The sequence below is a fragment of the Schistocerca nitens genome, chromosome 8, assembly GCF_023898315.1.
Source record: "Schistocerca nitens isolate TAMUIC-IGC-003100 chromosome 8, iqSchNite1.1, whole genome shotgun sequence".
In the NCBI taxonomy this organism is placed as follows: Eukaryota; Metazoa; Arthropoda; class Insecta; order Orthoptera; family Acrididae; genus Schistocerca; species Schistocerca nitens.
In genome coordinates this window covers 51,941,092-51,964,868 of record NC_064621.1, presented here as the reverse complement: position 1 = coordinate 51,964,868, position 23,777 = coordinate 51,941,092, and positions in this window count along the sequence as shown.

Sequence of the window (23,777 nt, the reverse complement as noted above, 5' to 3'; positions counted from 1 at the left end):
GATAAATATGGTGACAGAGTGTAAAATGAAAAAACTACGTCCTTAAAACACCGATTCTTTGTGACATGTGCACAATATAGCTTTCCAGAGGTGTATAGCGTCCACTGTTCAAATCCGATTACGGTTCAGAAATTATACTAAGCTCGCATCAGTCCTATATAAAATGATCGTTAGTAGCAGAGAAAGAGAGAAACGCATAGCAGCGGTGTTTGACATGTGAAATTACACGTCATGTCGCCACTATCTCCATAAACAGGACATCTGTCAAGCAAATGTATACACCAGGATTGCAGTACCTCACTAACACCCGTCGCTAACTTAGAATCACCTTAGTTGTGAAACTGGAGACTTGATTTTATGCCCAAGATGCGGCTGCGGAATGGAGTACGTGGCACAAATCTTTGTTCGTCTAGAGGAATGTATCAAAACAGGACGGACATGTTTCATCACACATGAAATGGAAGTCCTCTGATGACTGAGAGGTTTGCTGTTTAACGATCACAGTGCTGTAAGTCACACACAGAACACGCAATTATATACGAGTCGAATGAAGGTTACTTCACACAACTGATGCATCCCGACAGAACAACGGAAAAAAATGGCCATATGACCTGCAGCAACATCTCCCTCTATCTCTAGAATGCATCATCAGTCTACCATTGAGTCATACCTCGTTACGACTTCATGTCAATCGATCACTCCATCCACTCTCTGTTATCCTTTAACGCAGATGCAAGTAAGTTTAGAGACAGATGGTTGTCTTTTTTTCCAGAAAAACATAAAAGACAGCAATCAACTCATGTGTATTATTATTACCTCAATAGACATACAGTAGAATGCTGCCTCGACGAAAAAAATGACACTTCCCCTGATTCCCGGTGCTTCCATATCAACGTTTTCTCGTATACCCATTGCTGTCGCATACTCACTTCCCAGTAAAAAAAGAATTGTTCTGCAACAAGGAGAAGACGTGCAAGTACTCCCTCAATTTTCCCACATTTTAGCGTATTTTCCCTCAATTTATATGTATTTCCCGTCATTTTTCGTAAGTTCATCGATTTTATGTCACTTCTACCCGTGTGATCGTGACATCACTTCTCATTCCGTATTTTAAAATTGCTTGTGGTACAGTTGCCAACAGCTAGCTCAAATGCACTATTTCTCTGGCTGGACTGCATATTATAGCACTGTTCTCGAATGCATTCTGTCACCTCCAACCACATATTCTACTTTTACAGTGCGTTTGCTCTGTTTTCCGTATGTATCAGGGAAGGCTCCCTGGTATTGTAGGGTGCATGAGAAGCTCCTACAAAAATGTTTTCTATTTAAACACACAACGTGAGGCAAGACACACTCCACATATACTTTAAGAAGTATTTGAATAAAGTAAACTACTGATAGTAAGATATGTCATAAGGGAATATTTTGCGAATACTGAAAGGCAAACGCCCCTTTGAAAGTAAGGAAATATTACAAATAGTGCCGGAGGTGACTTACAAGAATTTTTAGTTGTTCTCGAAAACATAGAGCTGATGGCGGAAGATCACAGAGCAGAAAGTTGACAGAATTTCTAAGAGACGCAAAATGTCAGTAAAGATGAGAAAACTAGAGTCTAATGGTGAGGTCGAACCATAGAGGAGGAATATCTATGATGGCAGCATTCAGATGTGTAAGACAGGATATTTTTCGGAAACATACACAGCCATAAAAATCACAGGACTTTGGTGAGGTATGAGGTTTGCTCATAAGGGCTCTGCAGATTTTGAATTTTATGATGTGGCTACGCTCTCACATACGTCTAACATTTGTCTCATAAACCTATGTCCATGCAAACAAATAAATTTGTCCTACAGTACTGTATCTTGATTACATGGTATCTAGAACTTTTTCCAACACATCAAGGGCCTCCCTACTTTTGCTATACTGCAGGCTAAAGTATCGGAACAGGCAGTGAAATCAAGCTGAAGGAAAAGGTTTTTAGACCGAAAAACATCACAAAGAGCAACTTTAAATTTGGTCATCTAATTCTTTTATGACATTACCCAAAGCCATAATCCACAGCAAGATGTTTAGGAAAATGAAAATGGTTGTAAAACAACCTTATAAGATTGGTCACATGCTGCATACTGGAGCATTTTTATAATGTTATACGCCTTTATGATATATTAAAGTACTATTTCCATAAGAACCTTAAATAAATTTACAGCTGAGAAGAAGAGAAGGAAAGCAGCTATACAGAGCCAACAGTTTAATGTATATATGATGTTGTTGTTGGTGTCTTCAGTCCAAAGACTGGTTTGATGCAGCCCTCCATACTACCCCATCCTGTGCAAGCCTCTTGAACTCTCAGTAACTACTGCAACTTACAACCTCCTGAATCTCCTCACAGTATTCATCTCTTGGTCTCCCTCTACAATTTTTCCCCTCCCCCACACATACACGTTTCCCCCCAATACTAAATTGGTAATTCCTTGATGTCACAGAATGTGTTCTACCAATTAATCCCTTCTTATAGACAAGTTGTGCCACACATTTCTTTTCTCCCAATTCTGTTCAGTACATCCTCATATTTTTCCTTATTTGTATTTGCTATGTTTTTCCAGATATACGTATCTAACATGAATTACTGACGATAATTTCTTGAAACATGTTGATTTTATGCAGACCAGCATGTCTGAAGAGATCGTTTGGTGAAATTATAATGTGTAAATAGCTAATGTGACTAATATGGTTATCTGTATTTCTAATAAAGTACTTCTTAGGAAAAATATGTGGTGTAATTAGAAGAGATTTCATCTTAATTATCTATGTGTAGTACTACCATCTATTTAGAAAGGGTTGACAATGACTTGGTGCAATCTGGTTGCTGATTTTATTACTTTGTGAGATAAACTGGAAGTGCCAAGAATAATTATGAGATTTAATCAATAAGATTTCCCTTAATACCTAATAGAATAGTCCTTGAGTCAGAATGCTACTCAATGATGAGTTTTCATCAGAGACAAGAGTATCATGAAGATTACTCCAGGGAAGTGTGATATAACAACTGTAATGTTCTACATACATAAATGATTTGATGGAGAGGGTAAGCAGCAACTGTTTGCTGCTGATACTGTGGTGTGTGGGAATGTATCATCGTTGAGTGACTGTAAGAGGATACAAGATCACTTAGACAAAATTTATATTTTATGTGATGAATGGCAGCGAGTTCTAAAGGTAGTAAAATATAAGTTAATGCAGATATGTAGGAAAAACAAATTCATAATATTTGAGTACAGCATCAGCAGTGTGCTGGCTGATACAGTCACTTCGATAAAATACCCTAGATACAAAGCTGCAAAGGAGTCTGAACTGTAATGAGAATGTAAGGATTGTAGTAAGAAAGACGAGTGGTCAACTTTGATTTATTGGGAGAATTTTAGGGAAGAGTGATTCGTCTGTAAAGGAGACTGCATACAGCACATTTGTGTGTCATTACTGAGTACTGTTCGAGTGCTTGGGAACTGGACCAGGTCAGATTAAAGTAAGTCATCGAAAGAATTCTGAGGCAAGCTCCTAAATTTTGTTACTTGCAGGTTTTAACAATGTGCAATTTTTGCAAAGACTCTTCAGGGATTCAAATGGGAATCGCTGGAGAGAAGATGTTCTTTTCGAGGAGCGCTATGAGAAAATTTAGAGAACCAGTATTTGAGGCTGACTGCAGAACCATTCTACTGCTGCCAACACACGAGTACATTTCGCTTATGGACTTCGAAGGTAAGATTAGAGAGATTAGGTCTCTTACAGAAGTATAGATGGTCGTCCTTCCCTTGGACTTTTTGTAAGTTGAAGTAAATGACTATTATATTTCGTGGTACCCTCTGCCACGCTCTATACGGTGGCTTATGGAATATGTATGTAGATGTAGATGCAGTAATATTTACTTTCATTTATCATTAAATGTACAGTGCCTTGTTAGGGGAGCAAGTTACAGTTTTGTGAGAGATTTTCACTAGCCATTTACCTAATGTGTGTGTGCCTCCTGAGAAGAATGACTAAAGTAGAATCATTAACCATAACTTTGCAATGGACAAACACAAAACGACTGTGATAACACTGCAGCAGAAAGTACTTACTACAGTGAATAGCATTGTTGCAACATTGATGCAAGGTTTGTGGAACAGAGTATTGTAGTATACTGAAGACACTGTCCCCGTTTACTAAAGCACAAGTATGTCCCAATTATTTTCTTAATGTATAAGAAGTAATATGACTGGTTATTTTATCTCTCACAAAGAATATTCTTTTTTAGCATTACTGTTCTAATGTGTGTAAATAATGTTTGATGTTGAACTGAATATGATGAAGAGATATTTTGCATCATGTGATGAAAGAAAACATTTAGTTATATGACTATAAGTGCATTAACATTAATTATCACTTTAAGGAAGAAGACTGTCATCAGTGTGTCACCATATGCACACTCTTGTGTAAATATTAAATATCTTCTTAAAATTTGCCCATATGCACACAAATTCTCAAAGAGAATCTAATAGAGAAATATTTCTATATAGCTGCTAAATTTCTTAGATAAAATGATCATCAGTGCTACACCAACAAATATTTTAGAACTATATTTGATTAATTCTGTGTCAGGATATCTAATCTAAATATTACTGTGATGCACTATTTAACACTCAGTGTAAACTACAATGTCTGTGTCATATTTTTCGTTTTTTTGTCATAACTAACGTTACAGTTGTTTCGCAACTAGTTGATTAAATTTATGTCAGAAATTCTATTTTAAACCTGATTGTGTTGCTCCACACACGAACAGTGTAACCTACAATATCTGTATCATATTTTTCATCTTTGTTTTCTTCCTAAGTGCTGTGTATGTAAAGTTCGAATAGTTACCACCCTTATATTATTTTTAATGACATAACAGACATGTGAAAATTTTATTTTTGTCTTTGTGTATTTACTTATTGTAATATTTAGCAAAACTTTGCTCCCTCTATATGTTACTCATCCTTCAAATACTGAAACATCATTTTCCATTAATGCTGTGTATGTCTGTAACTGAATTTTAATTTCCATTATATCATTATTTCATGTACGTTATATTTGAAGTCTGAACAATCTGACATGCGATTCACTTGCTACCTGGATCTATGGAATGCAAAATAAATAACTGTTTCATGCTGATAGCTGTTTATGAGGTGAACCCAAGAGAAGGCTGAAAGGTGGAATACCATAATCTGTCTCATCCACTATATTTAGAAAGTAGCAGTTATTTATTTGATTTTTTCTTGTTATCAATTGAAAAGTTATTGTTAACTGTGTACTGAAGAAAGAAATAGTCTTTCCATTGTGTAGAAGTGTGTTTAACATGAAAATACAACGTAAATAAACGGTATCAAGTGAAAATAAGCTGCAGCAGTAAATAAAACCATAATGGATTTATTTCTGCAATAACTTTACGTTTTTTCTCACTGATAAATTTTGCAACAAGTTACAAGTTCACTTGAGCATTTGAATCTCTGATGCCACCTCTTGGTCATTTTTCATAAACAGAAGAAGGGGAATGTGAAAGTGACTAAAACAATTGAACTTAACTTTTGGATTAGTGTCTATACTAGCAATAACTCCAACAACAATTTAAGAACTTGTATAACACTGGTTATAAAATTGTGAAGAAGCAAATAAAAGGGTAAATCAGCAAAATGCGTTTCCTTTGAAATACGTTGTTTCAGTTTTATTAGAATCACAGTGCAGTGACAAAAGTTTAATGTATCTGTCTATCAAAAATAAATAAGGCACAAGAAAATGTAAAAATAATTTTTGTTGACAAGAGAAAAAAGGCCGAGAAAATCACCAAGAAGAAGATTTTATACCTATTATATACACTTTTATTTCATATTGAAAAGATGCTTTTAAGTTTTCAGTGATCTATATTTTCTGAGATAGCTCCTTCACGCCAATTTTTGATGTTTTCAATTTCTTACTGAAATTAATTTTGTGATAAACATTTCTGATGAATTAAAATTCTATCCCAGGCTGATTTTTGATTCCATGTCTGTGTCTATCATGGGTAATGAGGGTCCAACAGGTGACAGAGTTGAATGAGGAAGAAATATTTCTAAAAAGTGGAATAATTAACTGAGTGCAGTTATCAATGCAATTATAATGCTTAAGAGTTCTGACTGTGGAATTTATTGTCACATATAAATTATATCTTCCACACAAGACATTCACTCTTAACTTACCTTCAGAACCCTCACTGAAGTCAATGTTCAAGTCTTCACAGACTATAATTATTTTGTTATTTCTTTTGACACAGTTTAGTGTATTATCCAGTTACTTAACTAAAACGATCAGATTTCCATCCCAGCCTCTGTTAAACATATGATAGTTATATTTAATCTTGAAAGCTCTGTTACAGACACCAGAAAGATGAGTTCTCTAGTTGGATTATCGGTAAACAGTAGCTGGTGATGTTTGACATTTTTTCTAACAAATACATGTGTTCATCCTGGAACAATTTTTTTCTGCAAGTGTATTATGTGATACTAAGACTAGAAAGTATCTTAATGCTAGATATTCTTTTGCCAATCAGCGCTAACTCAGGCAAATTAAATATTCTTTTTTCACCTTATTTTACTGAAGTTTCTCGATTTTCTTCACATTGTTTACCATAGACTGGACATTTTCATAAACTATGATAAAATATGACACATTTCTTTGGGTTTTTATATGATTTGAGCACTCACATTCATGTCCATGTAGTCTGTAAAGGCATTAAATGCTTCTGCAGGCACCAATAATCCTCACTATTTGCCATTATACACTTAGAACAAGTAATGTCCATTATGTTTGGTGTTGTTGTGTCTTGTACAGTTGAGTGGGTCGTAATTTCATTTGATGGAAACTTCTATTGTAATTTTTGACTTCTATTTGGGATTCCATTTTTTGAGATTTTTTATAAGTTCACAGTACACAAAAAACATACCAGTAATAACAGCACATGTCTGTGGCGTCTATTAATGTGGATGGACATAGCTACTTTTATCAATAAGGAATAACAGATTTCGAAATGAAATAATGTAGGTTAATGATGTTTATTTGTACTAGATTTTTATTTTAATTCTCAAACTCAAGCAACTAATGTTATACTACACTCAGCTAACCAACAACAACTAAAAATTTAACACTTCAACACCAAATAAAAGAGAAGAAAGGAAGGAAGGAAGAAGATTAGGGTTTAATGTCATTAGAGATAGAGCACAATCTTGGAATGCTTCAAGGATGGGAAAGAAATTGGCCATATCCTTTCAAAGGAACCATCCTGACATTTGCTTCAAGTGATTTAGGGCAATTATGGAAAACCTAAATCAAGATGGCTGGATGTGGATTTGATCTGTCATCCTCCTGAATGTGAGGCCAGTTTGCTAGCTAATGTGCCACATTGCTTTGTCAAACAGAGAGTGGTTTATGTTGTGTCTAGGAATCCTGCATACTCAGTTCCCTAGACAAACAATCAAACAACTCATATTAATGAATTGTATTAGAACAAGACAAGTACAAATACTTAACTTTGATCTGAGAATTCTTGTATTCCTTCATATATGATCATCCACAAGTGCAATGACACAGAAGATGTGTCACAAGCAAAGGTCGGCATACAAAATAATCAACTTTCTTCAGAATAGACAAACACAAGTAACACTTCTGGTCCTAGTGATCGCTACTAACAAAAGTCTGTCAACTGAACTGTAGTGACTGCTGATCTCTAACTGTGCTACATAGAGATTGCTAATGAAGAGCCTATGATGCATCAGCTGACGAAGAGGCTAAAGTTGAAGTTGCTATCGAAGTGGGCCACCACCAGTTGGGCTTAGCGCGTATGTCGTCTTCACCTAGCGACTGCTGCTGTCACATTGTTATCCTGGAGGGAGGTCGATCATTGTGGATTGGCTCACCTCTTCTCCTCTTCTCTTCTCTGTCGCTCTGGACACTCTGATGGACCAGAAGCTGTGGCTTCAGGGGCTTCAGACTTTCGGTCATACGCCGCCATCTGGCCTTTTCTCTAGTTGAAACGTCCACTGGAAAACGCCCATAACGGTACGCATCCATCTCCTGAGGCCCATACCAAGATGTAGAAGACTTCGGCTGCTGTGGCGTGGGCGGGGCCAGTTCCATCATAGGACGAGAGGAGGCGGAGGAGGCGAAGGCTCCATCTCCATAGGGTCGTTCCATGATCTCACGGTGACACTCTCTGCCGGCAGCTGTGGTCGTGCTGTCCTCTGGATCCATGAATCTGGGGAAAGAGATACAGAAGGATCACCATGCAGTTGGAGTGGCGAATTTGATTGTGATGTCAGCACTGCAACCTGTCTAGGCCTGAAATGAGATACAGGCATGCGCCAAGTCAACGAAGGGTGTCGCCTTGTGCCCACATTTTGCTGCTGCTAAAAACACTGAAAAACACAATATCATGCGGCATGAAGCGATACTTGCAACCTTCCTTCGGCGCCAGATGCTGAGGAGGATGGAGTAGGTGGAGCAGTGTCCAATGGCGGCGGCCGTGAAGCAGTTCCGCCTGTGATGGTCCAGCTTGAGGATGTGAATGATAGTAGGTGAGAAACAATTGCAATGTTTGACCCTGGTGCGTGTGATGCGAAGTTTGGCCATCTGCTGCTTGAAGGTTCTGACAAAACGTTACGTTTCGCTGTTTGACTGTGGATAGGATGGTGCACTAGTTGAATGCTGTATGCCATTGCTTGCACAGAATGTTTCAAAGTCATTTGATGTGAACTGAGGGCTGTTGTCCGACTCTATGTCATACAGTAACCTGCTTCATCCGATGAATCAAGGACTGCAATGGCTTGTGATCCGTTATTAAGTAGAATTTTTTGCCATACAAATAATGGTGGAATTTGGTGACATCATACACAATAGCCAATGCCTCTTTATTTGTGAATGGTTACACTGAGATTTCGACAACACTTTTGATGCAAAAGCAGTAGGCCTGTCCTTATCACCAACTCTGTGCAAAAGCATTGCACTAGTTCCGTAAGAGGAAGCATGAACTTGCAGCACAACTGGTTTGTTAGGATCAAAGTGAACCAAGCATTGATCACTGACCAATGCACTTTAAGTTTTTGAAAAGCTTCTTGGCACTCATCTGTCCAAACAAAGTGGACATTCTTGTGACGAAAGTGATGCTCAAATCGTTATAGACACTGAAAGCTGGATAAAGCCGGATATAAGCGCAGCCGAAATTTTTGCGAAGAACTTAATGGTGTTCCAAAAGTATAGGCTACACACAGTTGACGGTGGCGTGTTTGTTGCTGTCAGAAGTAGTTAAACTTGTCGCGAAATTGAAGTAGATAGTTCCTTTGAGTTAGTATGGACAGAGGTCATTGTTGGAAAGCGGAATAAAATAATAATTGAATCCTTTTACCGACCTCCCAATTCAGATAATACAGTTGCTGAAAGGTTCAAAGAAAAGATGAGTTTGATTTCAAACACGTACCCGACTCGTACGATAATAGTTGGTGGTGACTTTAATTCACCCACGATACGTTGGAGAAAATACATGTTCAATTCCGGAGGTACGCATAAGGCCGCATCCTACGTAAGCGACAAGAGCGACCGACAGTACGCGACAGCTTCAGGCGACAAAACGCAACTGCAGGTATAGTTACGGAAGTATCCTACGTGAGCGACATCTGTGTCGCTGCCTGCCCCCCGCTGCAACTGGCGACGCTTGGATTCAAACGTATTTGAATCTTGTCGCTGCAGCACGCACAACAGAGAGCGACACCCACGTGTCCACAAAACAGTGGAGCGGACGCGACGGCAGCTATGAAATACTTACCATGCGATTTTAAGAAAAGCTTTAAGTGAAAATTTTTGATTCTTCTGCATCTTATAGCTTGATATGTTTAAACGATAAAAGTCTGAATTTATTTTCTTTATTCTTCATAGTTACTGTGCTGCACGAAATTGAATACATGGCTGCACGAAATTTTTAAGAACTTGCAGAGGTAACGTAGACTTTCCGTATAGTTCATTTAAGGCCATTCATTATTGCGTATGAAACGGAACCAATTTACCTAAATTGTATTTAAAGTTGAGATCGGAAAGACACGTATTTTCATTCTTCAGATATTGGTTGTTATATCGGCGGACAGGCAGCTCACGGCGCGTCCGTACCTTTCCTGCGCTTCGGGAATCAAGTGGTCGTAAAAATCGTTGTATCTCATAAACGGTTCAAGATATCGAAACGACGATTTTTGGTAATGGCAGCACACAGCAATGACTATTTTAGCGTATGGTTAACACTCGATACGTTTTTGTAAACGCGTGAGCAGGGATTTCAGATCGATTCGGTATTTCTGGATTTCCGGAAGGCTTTTGAACGGTACCACACAAGCAGCTCGTAGTGAAATTGCGAGCTTATGGAATATCGTCACAGTTCTGTGAGTGGATTTGTAATTTCCTGTCAGAGAGGTCACAGTTCGTAGTAACTGACAGAAAGTCATCGAGTAAAACAGAAGTGATTTCTGGCGTTCCCCAAGGTAGTGTTATAGGCCCTTTGCTGTTCCTTACCTATATAAACGATTTGGGAGACAATCTGAGCAGTCATCTTCTGTTGTTTGCAGATGATGCTGTCGCTTATCGACTAATAAAGTCGTCAGAATATCAAAACAAACTGCAAAAAGATATAGAAAAGATATCTGAATGGTGCGAAAAGTGGCAGTTGACCCTAAACAACGAAAAATGTGAGGTCATCCACATGAGTACTAAAAGGAACTCGTTAAACTTCGGTTACACGATAAATCAGTCTAATCTAAAAGCCATAAATTCAACTAAATACCTAGGTATTACAATTACGAACAACTTAAATTGGAAGGAACACACAGAAAATGTTGTGGGGAAGGCTAACCAAAGACTGCGTTTTATTGGCAGGACACTTAGAAAATGTAACAGACCTGCTAAGGAGACTGCCTACACTACGCTTGTCCGTCCTCTTTTAGAATACTGCTGCACAGTGTGGAATCCTTACCAGATAGGACTGACAGAGTACATCGAAAAAGTTCAAAGAAAGGCAGCACGTTTTGTATTATTGCGAAATATGGGGGAGAGTGTTACAAAAATGATACAGGATTTGGGCTGGACATCATTAAAAGAAGGCGTTTTTCGTTGCGACGGTATCTTCTCACGAAATTCCAATCACAACTGCTGCCTACTGGGTCAGTCATTAGCAAAGGAAGACTCAAGCTGACTAATTGGTGTCTGCTCACATACATCAGCCGATATGGCACCTGAATCATACTGATCTAGAATTTTCACTTCATGATGAAATGATGGAGCTGACTGTTTCAGAATCTGTTCTCTAAGTTTTACATCAGCTACAGTGAACACGATTGGATCACGCAACGTAACATCTGAATATAAAGCACCACAAGCACATTTGAATTTGCATGTCCTCGTCATACCCTGAAAATCTGTGACACAGTTTGTTCTGACCTTTTCTTGCAATGAAAGAATTGGTACCTGTTGCCACCATTTTCACTTGATGGTCATAACAGTTAGTTAGAGCTCCTACTACGTGATCATATGAAAGTCCACTCGGAGTGGTGTTGAGGAACAAGTTCTGGATGAAACGAATGGCTGCACTTCCTACCATTGACAAAAAGTAATGTTGTTTCACAGTACCTGATACTTTGAGAGCAATGATGTGGGTTTCATTCTGCTGCAAACACCTGAGTCATTCCTCTTCTTTTTCTTGATTGGCGACCCCACAGAGTGCTGTGTGCACAACGACCATATAATAAATAAAATCAGAAGGAAGGTCAGCATTGGCCGTAATTTTTCATTGGACTTGCGAAAAGGCGGTATGGCAGTTGGTGCTACAGTGGTTGCATGGTGGTTGGGTGGTCACACTGCATTTGATACTTGGTTTGCCAGTAACTACTGTAACATGCTTAGAAGGGTTGCAATCTGCTAACATCTGTGTAAGCTGCTTTGCATCTATCGTTTGCAGCTGAGGCCCTTGAGCAAGGGATTGAAGTGGTGGCTTGTTCATTTTGGAATATGCAAATGCAATAAAGAGACAATGCCAGCAATAAAAAGAAGCACACAAGCAAAGAAAATCTCTGCAATGCTCACCTGAGAACACTGAATAGAAAAAACACTAAAAGAGACACTGTTAATAAAATCATGTAAACACACCCCTGCAAAGAAAAGACAAGGTAGAATTAAGGCGCCAGCAAAACACAGACTATCTGTGGCAGCTGGTAGCTCTGGGTTCGAAACATTAACAGGTTGTCGCTATGTTATTGCTCCTATATCTTCGGCACCATGTTATTTGTACATCCCATCGTCTTTGCCATGTTGTTGGGTCTAGGAATACTGCACATTCGGTTTGCTAGACAAACAATCATACAACTCGTATTAATGAGTTTTATTACAAGAAGAGAAGTTCAAATATTTAACTTTTATCTGAGAATTCTTCTAGTCCTTTATACATGATCATCCGCAAGTACAATTACACAGATGTGTCACAAGCAAAGGGCGACATACAAAATAATCAATATTCTTCAGAACAGACAGTACAAGTAACACTTCTGGTCCTAGCGACCGCTACTAACAAACGTCTGTCAACTGAACTGTAGTGACTGCTGATCTCTAAGTGTGCTACATAGCGATTGCTAATAAGAGGCTACAACGCGTTGGCTAACGAAGTGGCTAACTTTGAAGCTGCTATCAAAGTGGGCAGCAATCAGCCAGGCGCGGTGCTTATGTCGTCTTCACCTAGGGGCCGCTGCTGTCACGTTGTCGGCCTGGAGGAAGGTCGATCAGTGTGTGATTGTCTGACCTCTTCTCACATCCTTCTCTTATCTGTCGTTACCGACCGCAGACTTTACGCAATAACAGTTTATATGAGATGAGCTACAAATGTCAAAACTGACGACAGTTAGCCAGTAGGGTGTTTCCACAGGCCAGTTGACTTGCTGGTGTAGGAGTGTAGGGATGTATGTGCAAGTTTTTGTTACCTTTGGAAACAGTTATGGAGAGTGCAAGTCGTTGTCTGTTGATATCTGTGTTGTAATTGCTGCTGCTACTGATGTGTGGGTTGATGAGACTCAGAACAAGCACTTTGACACACCTTCTTTATTTAACATAGTTCAATCTAATTACATAGAAGAGGAGCACATATACAGCAGCCATCACAACACAAGTAGGTACAAAACAGCAGACTCATCAGTTCAAAGATATGACACACACACACTTTATACTAATTCCATCTATCTCAGTCATTGATCACTGCACTTGTTCTACACACAATAGCCACCCGTTTGGGAGGGCTATGCTCGAATGGACGTTTAGGAGTCCTTGTCACGACAAAAGTATGGAGCACCTTGGACCTCATGGAAGTCACACTTGATATAACTGCTGGAATGTGTTTGTGGTGAGGAGAGGAACTAGCACTGGCGGCTGAGATAGGTTGGCTGGAGATTCCATGAGGCGAGGCAGCTGCTGCATATTGGAAAATGCTGGCTTCAGTGGTCAACTGAGACTGTGACATTTTTTTTCTTTTTTATCAGTGACAAAGGTCTTGTGGTTGTGGATGTTCACAGTGAATGGTCCAGAAAGAGGGGCCAATGGAGGTCTGATGGCGCCATCCTTGATCCAAACCATAGCACGGGTGAAAAGGTCTTTGGGAGAAAAGAATGGTCAATATCCACGCCACAATGGGGGTTGAGGATGCAGCAAGTGCATGGAAGTTTGTAATTTTTGCAGAAACTGGGCATATTCGCTCATTCCCCAATCATGCAGAAGGAATGAGTCAAAAAATTCACCAGGAACCTTTCAGTCCTCACCACAGACTAATCGAGCTGCAGAGCATCCAGTATCACCTTTTAACATATTATAAAATCGCAGCAAAACCATTGGTAGGGCAGCCATTCGTGCTCCAGCATGACAGGCCAGAACACTCTTCAGGGTCAGGGGCATACATTCTACGATCCCATTACTACAGGAATGGTAGCTCGTAGCATGCAAATGCTAGCAACCTGTCAGTCACACTACTTCATAAAATAATTGAGAATCAAATTAATGGGCTCTATCGGAAGTAACTGCCTTTGGAATAGTGAAGCAGATGAACTACATCAGTATGATAGCTCTGGCAAAGAAGCGAGCAGAAATGTCTATGTCACAAAGAAAATATCTATGCTGCTATGTCGAGGTCTGTACAATTAATTTCTCTTTCTCCTACTCATAGCTAAATGCTGCTAATTCTATTACATCCTCTATGCTGAAAGTTCTTACATACATGGCATTGTAGTTACTAACTCTCGCTGCAAAGACAGCTACCTCAGCATCACATTTCTCTTTTCCGCTAGAGATGGAGCAAATGATCATGGAGAGTGGCTGACATACACTAATCAGCACATCTGTATACAGGTGTTTACTTATAACTAAAACATCAGGGTTATCAATCCCTGCAAAGGTATTCAACTCAATACTTTGAAAGTTATGTTGAATTAATCTGAACCTAAGTTTGGATAGCTGAACACTGATTGGAGGCGTTACTCTACCAGGCTGCTCGTTTTTAATACTATCGAAAGTCCACTGTATGATATTAGGGCTGAGATTCTTCTGCTGGACCATATGGGGTGGTGTAGGGCTACCAGGCTGTCCCATAGGCTGTACAACTTTCGTTAGCTTGCCAGCAGTAACTGTTTGTGTGGCAGGTCCTGTCTGGGTGGGTTGAGCTATTCCATGGCATTGCACTTATTTAAGCCACTTTGAGTAAAATTCCGTCTGATTCCCTTGATAATTAATTTCGATAATTAATTAACTGTCAACCTTTTTATTCCTTTTATCCATATGAATACAATGAGTTGTGTACACGTCTCTTTACAGGTAGTTGCCATTTGCCAGATACACATTGTAAAATTCCTTACATATCGCTTTAAGCCTATCATTTGTTTTATGTACTTCTAAGTTTACTATAGATTGTTCTGTTATATCATGTCTCTGTGGTGTGGTAACAAAAATTACTTTAGTACCAGTTAACTTACCGAGCCTCACTTTTCTGTGTCTGATAGCGTCATTTGGTTGTTTTTACCTATGGTAGGTCTTTTGTATCTTCCATGATAACATTCATTTTCAGAGAAAGATTCTTTATCTTGCATACAGAGCTTTACACAGCAGAAAGATGTGCTCCAGGTTGAATGAGTGATAGCTGTAAAGTCGCCTTGGACATTTGTGATGTGTTGCGCTATTCCGTGGCCATGACTGTCTCCATTTAGGTCTTTCACACAGACTGTCATGGCTCTGTCACATCAAAGTGTATCACACTATCCGTCACGTCATGGCACATCAATTGAATTCAAGTCACGTGATCTCAGATCGCATGACTGTTCTGAAAGGTTTTTTTTCTCTTTCGTGGGAATTGCTATCTTTGCGAGACGATTTTCAACTGTTCTTATGTGTGAAGTGTACATACACAACCCAGTAGCTTTTACACGTGGATACTGGGCTCCACAATTGTACGAAAATTATATTTACTGGACTCAAATGGTTTGCAGCTGGCAGGAATACTTTGTATGGTATATCAAAGAAGGAAGACCGAAGTCCAAAACACAAAAAATAGTATGGCTGCGAAAAATGTCAATACTAGTACAGAAGGGGAATTTCATACACTATACAAGGTGTTTTCTGAAGAGGATGCTGAATTTTATACGTATTTTAGTAGGTCGAAGCATAATTTTTTTTCGTTTGCCACCTCAAATTGTACCCAGAATTATTAAAAGGAACACAGTGTTATAAGCTGCAGGTTTGTGTAAGGTTAAGTTTAGTTGCCAGTCCAGTGCAAGCTTTTATACAAGAGCCATATCTCCCTTAATACCTTTCCCTTGAAGATTTATAGGTTTTATCTACATTTTATATTTGGCTTTTAATAGTTCAAGTTTCTTATTTGTATTGAGGTTAGCTGGTGAAACTACATAAATACTGACCACTGATGCTTGCAAAAACCGTTTCACGCACAGTCCAGAGAACTACTTAACAATACATAAGCCTGCCACAAACACATATTTAAACAAATAACTGTAATATATTAATTGATGTATGCTTCACAAGAAAGCATTTTGCTACCGTTGCAGAGTCTGAAGGTTTCAGTCCATTTTTATGAAACATTACTGATGCCTGAAAATATATAAATTCCACTTACTAATCAATCTGATTCTACCCACAGTATTTTTTTCACTTCAGTTTGCATCCATTTTCCAATCCATTTTGTTGTAAAATATTAAATACATACAATTAAAGAATATGTATGCCATCATTTCAAATTCATTGCAGAATGTTTTGATGGTAAGTAATGGAATGTGACATGACAGAAAGTGCTAATCAGCCTTGTATTGAATCCAACCATTCTTGTATTTCTAATTCTCCTTGCTTATTCTGTTGTTCTCCTGGGATAGCTTCTTGCATACATTTTCACTGATTTCACTGTCATTACCTTAAACAGGTTGTTTATGTTTACTCACTGGGTTAGGACACATGAATGGGACTTGGTGTTTTTGAACTACAACTGGCAGTTATTTTCAGTCTGAAATGTTGATTTTAGTTTTCATGGATTCAGGCGATGCCCTTCTATCATTTCATCTAGAATATCATATATACTTTGAGTTATAACAGCTGGAAAGCTTTCCTCGTTTTTATGTGGGATTACTGTCATTCAACAGGCACTGTTAAACAATTTCGTTAAATTTTTATTCAGTAGAGTAACCTCAGCCTTTACACATTGAATTTCACTTATTAAATCTTCAACTAATGTTAATAATTAGCACTTAAAGCCACAATTTTTTGCGTTTGTTGTTTTGCCTCAATTTTTAAGGCAGCATTGGCTTCAGTTCCAGCTTGTCATAAATTCGTTGTATGCTTTCATAATGAATCTTTTTGCACATCAAAAATGAAGCTAATGATTGCGTTCCCTACATGTTATGCCAGTTTTCAATATTTTAAAGCACTTTCTACAATGTTCATCTTCAAGAGAACTATTTTTACGCAATCTAAAAAACATTGCTGTACTACTTGCAGCCATATTCTATCTCTTTGCTGCTGATGTGAAATACAGCAACAGGTTTTTCCCCCAGTGGGTCCTGTATCCTATTTGCATTCTTATAATAGGAACTTCATGCATTCCACAAAAATTTCTCTCCCTCATACATCGATATTAATTCCAACACTAGTTGCCTCTTCCACTCCATTGTAGTAACAATAATCAGCGCACCCACACTCTCAAAAGAACCACAGAGCATCAGAACTAAATCAGAAACACTAGTACTGTATAGTGGCTATATTTGATAACCAGCCAGAAACAGTGTGGCCTTTAGTCTTTATTGACTCTGCCATGGACAGATGTGTAAGTGTTTGCAACAATAATGAATTAAGGATGGGTCCACCTTTTTACAACTATACGGATTATTGTTTTGTTTTATCACCCAAACACGTTTCATTACAGTTGTAGTACCCTTAGTGGGTTCTTTACTAGTTTCCTTTTGTTTTACATTGTTTCCTTCCTGTGCCTGTCAACTAAAACCAGCCACATGTTTCAATTGTATAGCACACAATTATTGTGTTATTTTAATAGCCTTTAGTTTTCACATGTTTTTTATGTATTAGACTGTTGAGCTGAACGTTTACTCCTGTTTATTTGTAAATATTATGTCCTGTTATGTTGCTGTTGCTTGGACACACGTTTCACTGCACAAATTATGTCTCTGATGTTGCATGTTGCAAACATTAGCCACCCATTAATTGCAAAAAACATTGTATAAAACATGTTGCAAACCTCAGTGTAAATTCACCTTAAAGGATAATGTGTTCACTTATAAATTTTGTTTGATGGGTCTGTATATATAGGTTATTTCGCTAGCAAAAAAAAGTAATGTTTTGAAATAAAGTTTCACTTCTCAGAAATTTAGCGTACAAAACTGATCAAGAATATCTATTATAAAATTAGCTTTGACCCTTAATAAATTTTATTGTTTTTAGTTTGTCAGTTGAGATACTATGCTTCCAATTTTTGTATCACATATGCTAACTCATAACCTCGTTTTCATTGTCCAGTATTGTGCTAAGTGAACTGCCATGGCGTTATGTGACATCTGTTGTGAACACATCCTAAAATGTAAAATATTAACTCGTTGGTACAGCCTGAAGTTTATGTAACATGACAGTCTAGTGTGAATGGGCCTTAAACCATGTTTCGCTGATCGCTGCTACTGTGATCACCTGTTAGCAAGAGCTTCCTTTGTGTCCAGAAGTAAAATCTTAAAGGTCATTATTGGAGGAAAACAAAATGAAACCTCATAGTTGCTGGGCAGACAATCTGTTGCCACTTGAGATATGATCATTTGTAAGATTCATAGAGTGAGCATTCACATTTTGTGTTGTCAGCATACATTACCACCCTAATAACATGGTCATGGGACAGTTCAGGTTTGTCCTTAATGGTCCATGTAAATTCTGAATGCCACTCCATCTCTAGTGTAGACAGATTCCTTTTATAGGTGCTCTGGGTTTGGTATGGGTGTCTTGTAGTCTACATAATAATTTGCGGTTGTTACCTGTAATAAACTGGGTTCTTAGCTTTGAAGAGCAAAATGAACAGAAATTTCGCTTTTTTGCAGCAAGTGCCACAACTCAGAATGTCCCTAAATTTTGGTTTCTGTGATGTCCATGGCAATTATATGACACTTTATGGTATTGCCAAGTCTGTTTTCTGTGATGACATTACAATACGATGTGATAGTAGGGCAATGCCTGAAAAACCGCGAATTTGCCAGATAGTGGCACCCTGCTTCTTCATTATTGCTTCTCAATTTTTTGTGTATTATAGTCTTTTTTGCAAACTAGAACATAATTTTGCATAGTTACTGTATTTAGTTAGCGCATTCGAGGTACAAGCTCCCACTGCTTAACAGAATAAGTAAGAAGTGGATAAAGATAACTGCAAATATTAAAAATATGTGGCATGTTTCACTCCTTCCCGGTAGGAGTGTAGAGTACTATGGACAGCGTGAGTCAGCATACAGCAGCGTGTGCATGTACGTGTGACTAGTCTTGCCATGGCAGGCATGTGAGCGAGATACGATCAGACTGTTTCTCACAGAGACATGGCACAGATGCATGTTACAGATCACTCCTGATCCTTTGGGTTCTTCCCGTTATGAAGGCACAGATCCGTGTACCACTGCACTTACACTGTGCATGTAAGTTTGTCCTATGGAGAGCGCTGTGAAGTTCTGAACATGTCGAGTAGACATTCCATATCCAGAGGGCGATTTTCTGGGCGCTAATGTACGGCACAATGTCGAATCAGTACTGTATTGTCGGTCCATGGCGATGTTTGAATACGCATTGTAGGCGTCAAGAATGATCTTCGTGAGTTATTAAAGGATCTCTTATATGGATGGGCGTAGAATAGTCGATCAAAACTTGTATAAAGAGTGATAACGATTTCATTGACAAAAGCATACACAAAACATCCGGATATGACAAAGACATAGTGCACATGAAACGGTCAGAGACAATCTGTACAGTCACTCTTGCTGGTCAGCGAAATTGTTGTTCCCACAAATAACAAGTTGATAAAAGTGACTACAAATATTAAAAATATATGACGTATTTCACCCTCCAGGTGACACATGTGCTCTCTCTCTCTCTCTCTCTCTCTCTCTCTCACACACACACACACACACACTTACGCACTCACACACTTACACACACACACACACACACACACACACACACACAGACATCGGAAATGTATGAAGAGGACAAAAGTCTAACTCCCAGCCGACGCTGTGGCCGAGTGGTTCTAGGCGCTTCAGTCTGGAACTGTACTGCTGCTACGGTCGCAGGTTCGAATCCTGCCTTGGGCATGGCTGTGTGTGATGTCCTTAGATTAGTTAGGTTTAAGTAGTTCTAAGTCTAGAGGACACATGACCTTAGATGTTAAGTCCCATAGTGCTTAGAGCCATTTGAACCACTTCTAATTCCCACATAATCTCTTTTGATAATCGCCACTGTTGAAAGAAATGGACGTTTTTCATGGTGTCGATTTCAGTTGGCTTTTATGTATGTGAACACAAGCTATAATTCGCTATTAGAAATGTTTGCAGCAGATGGAAAAAGATTTTGTTCAACAATTCCATACATTTTGCTCACATAAGAATAGATCTAAAATATTTATTCAAAATGCAACCAAAACAGTACAACACGTCAAAGTACTCACATAACCAAACTTTTGCCCATTTCATATATATATCTCTTTGTTCCTACAGCAAATATAGTAGTTCAGCATTGCTATTGCGAATAAACAAAAGGTAAAAAAACAACAAATACATGTAATTTTACAAGTTTCGAACTATGCGGAGAGTGTAACAAACAACATTCTTCTGAGATCACATGACAATCGCAACTTATTGTTGACAACATTCTCAGAATGCAATGGTCACTCCAGAGGTGTTTCTACTATATGATAAGATTGTTTGCAAACCAAGGAGGTTAAAAGTCTGCTTGTTGGAAACAAATAAATTTGTGTCTAGTGATAGCAAATCTTGCTGCCGATTGGGTGAGCCAATTGGCTGTGCTGTGTTGGGCTTGGGTTTGAAAATCATAGCGCATGCTGGTGACAGGCAGTGAAAAATTACATTTCCATTAGGACAAGGCACTGTTTCATTCATTTCCTGTGGAGTTCAGACTTGTTAATTACTGAAGTTTTTAATTTCGTGTAAGCCTGTCGGAATCTTAACAATGTGTCGAAATGCCTAAGCCACTTATGCAGTTTTTAGCATGAACAGTTTACTTTAGAAAAAAGCTCTCGAAAATATACCCCACAACTAAATAGGTATTTAAGTTTATATTCTTCCCAATATACAAGAAATTTTTCATGAGAAAAGTGTACCAGTTCTTATTATCTCAACTGACTAATACCGTACGTTCTGAGCTTAGAGGACTATGCAGACAGATTGGTATGAATCTCGTGTTTATCCTCAGTGTCTGCACAAACCTCATGGACACCAGTTCCCTTCATTAATCTGGAGCTGAATTTGAACTATAAATAGCGAAGCTTTTTGCACTTCTCTCGAGAAGTTTATATCCAACTACAAGAGTTACCATACAGCTATGTGCTTTCATGTAACATTTCTTTCAGTGGATTAGTTTGAGAGGCACCAACATGCCTTGCTCATACCGTGGCATCAAGCAGTCAGGCCTGCAAGATGAGTGGTCTGCCAAGCGAGTGGACTCATTCTTATTTATCGAGTAACATGAACTCTAGTACTCACAATTAAGTTATAAGTTATTCTCCTGTTTGAATATTACGCAACGGAAACGCACATCTGACTATTAGTAATTTACACAACTCTGACTGTTCACTATGCACTGGCAATACCACATTTTCTTTCTTATTTAACGGCTTTGGTCAACACATGGCCATCGCACTGAATATGAATGGCGCACACATTTTAAATTCTGGATATCATGACAACATACAATTTGAAGGAAAAGGCCACCAATCTTTTTCTTTTCACTATCTTATTTACTCCGATAAATTCTATAACCTAAACACACAAATTCTATAACCTACAACAATAACACATGAGAAATTCCGCCCAGTGGGCATGGATTTACATTGGTGATTCTCTATCTTATGGTCTCGTAATTATTTAACGCTACAGTGCACTTTCTGGATAGGATGGTGTATCTTTTGCTATATCTCACACTTCGACTCTCACAACCATCATCACGAAACTTTCCTCCAGACCGAGCGGTACAAAAAGGAACATGCATAACCCACTACCTATGAAAGTATCTTGTTTCTCTCCCATGCCAACCACACATACTTAAATTTCATGAAATACATTACACTGGCAACATACAATACAAAGAATAGTTACAACGTTATAATAAAAAATGGCTCTGAGCACTATGGGACTCAATTGCTGAGGTCATTAGTCCCCTAGAACTTAGAACTAGTTAAACCTAACTAACCTAAGGACATCACACACATCCATGCCCGAGGCAGGATTCGAACCGTAGCAGTCTCGCGGTTCCAGACTGCAGCGCCAGAACCGCGCAGCCACTTCGGCCGGCAATCACATCACTTTCAGCTTTCCCACTTCAATTCGTATTCATGCCAGTTTCACATGACACTGCCCACTTTGTAACTTTTCTTTCCTACTATGAACACTGGAGGATATATGCACGTCTTCCTGTGCAATGCAAGCCAAGTGGCTGACTCACCTTGCTTCACTCTCAGAGTATTATAGTTTGAATCAAGCGTCACACGGAAACATAACATGCAAAGTAATATTAAGAACATATTCGTCACACACGCGAGTCCTCAACTGATACCATGGACGAGTACTTCTCTTTATCCTTTGCCTCATACACAGATTGAGATTCACACAGTACTCACCACGTAGAAGTACTCGTCTCCAATTTCAAGTCCTGCACACGCCATTTCTTAAATATTTCCAACTTATAGTACACACGCTAGTCATTCAGCTTAACTTAAGCACTCGGAAGTATTTCAACTTATTGCTACACGTGGTTTCATTGTGACCGTTGGTCACTTCCGAAGATTACTTCGATCCCCTTAATTTTACCTGTCTGACATTTAATTCTCCCCACAAAAGTTCCTGAAATAGAGAAATTATTATTCCCAACTGCTCTTAAGTATCTCACATGCATACCATGTCTCCACGCTTTTGTCTTTACGGAGCACACCTAAGACAGGTCTTACCAACACTAGATCCAGCGGCAGAGTGCTGAGACATGGCCGTTCTTCAGGTCATCTCGCACCTCTGCCGAGGTGGGGGAAGACCATGCTACTCACTGGTCAGCCACATTTCAGGCGATCAAAGCTCAGGTAATTTCATCTCTTTGGTTCCACCAAAGGTGACCACAGGACTGTCTCAAAGATGATCATATATTGCACATTCACTATCTGTGGTTAGCAGACGACCATACATTCATTCATTTCGCAGATCTCACCATGTTGGATGTAGGGATTTATTTTGTGGGAGTGCACATGTGATCAATTAAATAAATAAATTGTCATTCCTTCCTACACTGGTATCCGGCTTCGGTGTATTAAGTGAAATTGAGTTATTACTACAAAAAATATGTTGTTTTGACAAGAATAACGAAGAATGTTGTACCTATTTTCAATGTCGGGCGGTACTGTACCCTTTCAAATTGATTGGATGGTTAATTTGGTAGAGGGGACCAACAGCAAGGTCATCAGTCCCATCGGATTAGGGAAGGATGGGGAAGGAAGTCGGTGGTGCCCTTTCACAGGAACCATACCAGTAGTTACCTGAAGAGATTTAGGGAAATCATGGAAAACCTAAATCAGGATGGGCGGATGCAGGCTTGAACCATCGTCCTCCTGAATGCGAGTCCAACGTGCTAACCACTACGCAACCTCATTCTGTCAGCGGATTGAATTTGCCAATAGCACAAAGACTGCTGTAATTGAATTTCACAGTCCTGGAGGTGGAGAAGTATTTATTAATGTAGTGGACTGGAATGGAGAACCAGAAACAGCTGACAAGTTTTGAGAAATAAGCTAGTTAGTTTAATGAAACTATTATTATTGCAAGATCTACACAATACCAGTGTTTATGTGCCTTTTATAAGTGTTTGAAATATTTTGAAAATTAGGCTAACTGTTTCTATACCTAGTCAATGGCTCAATA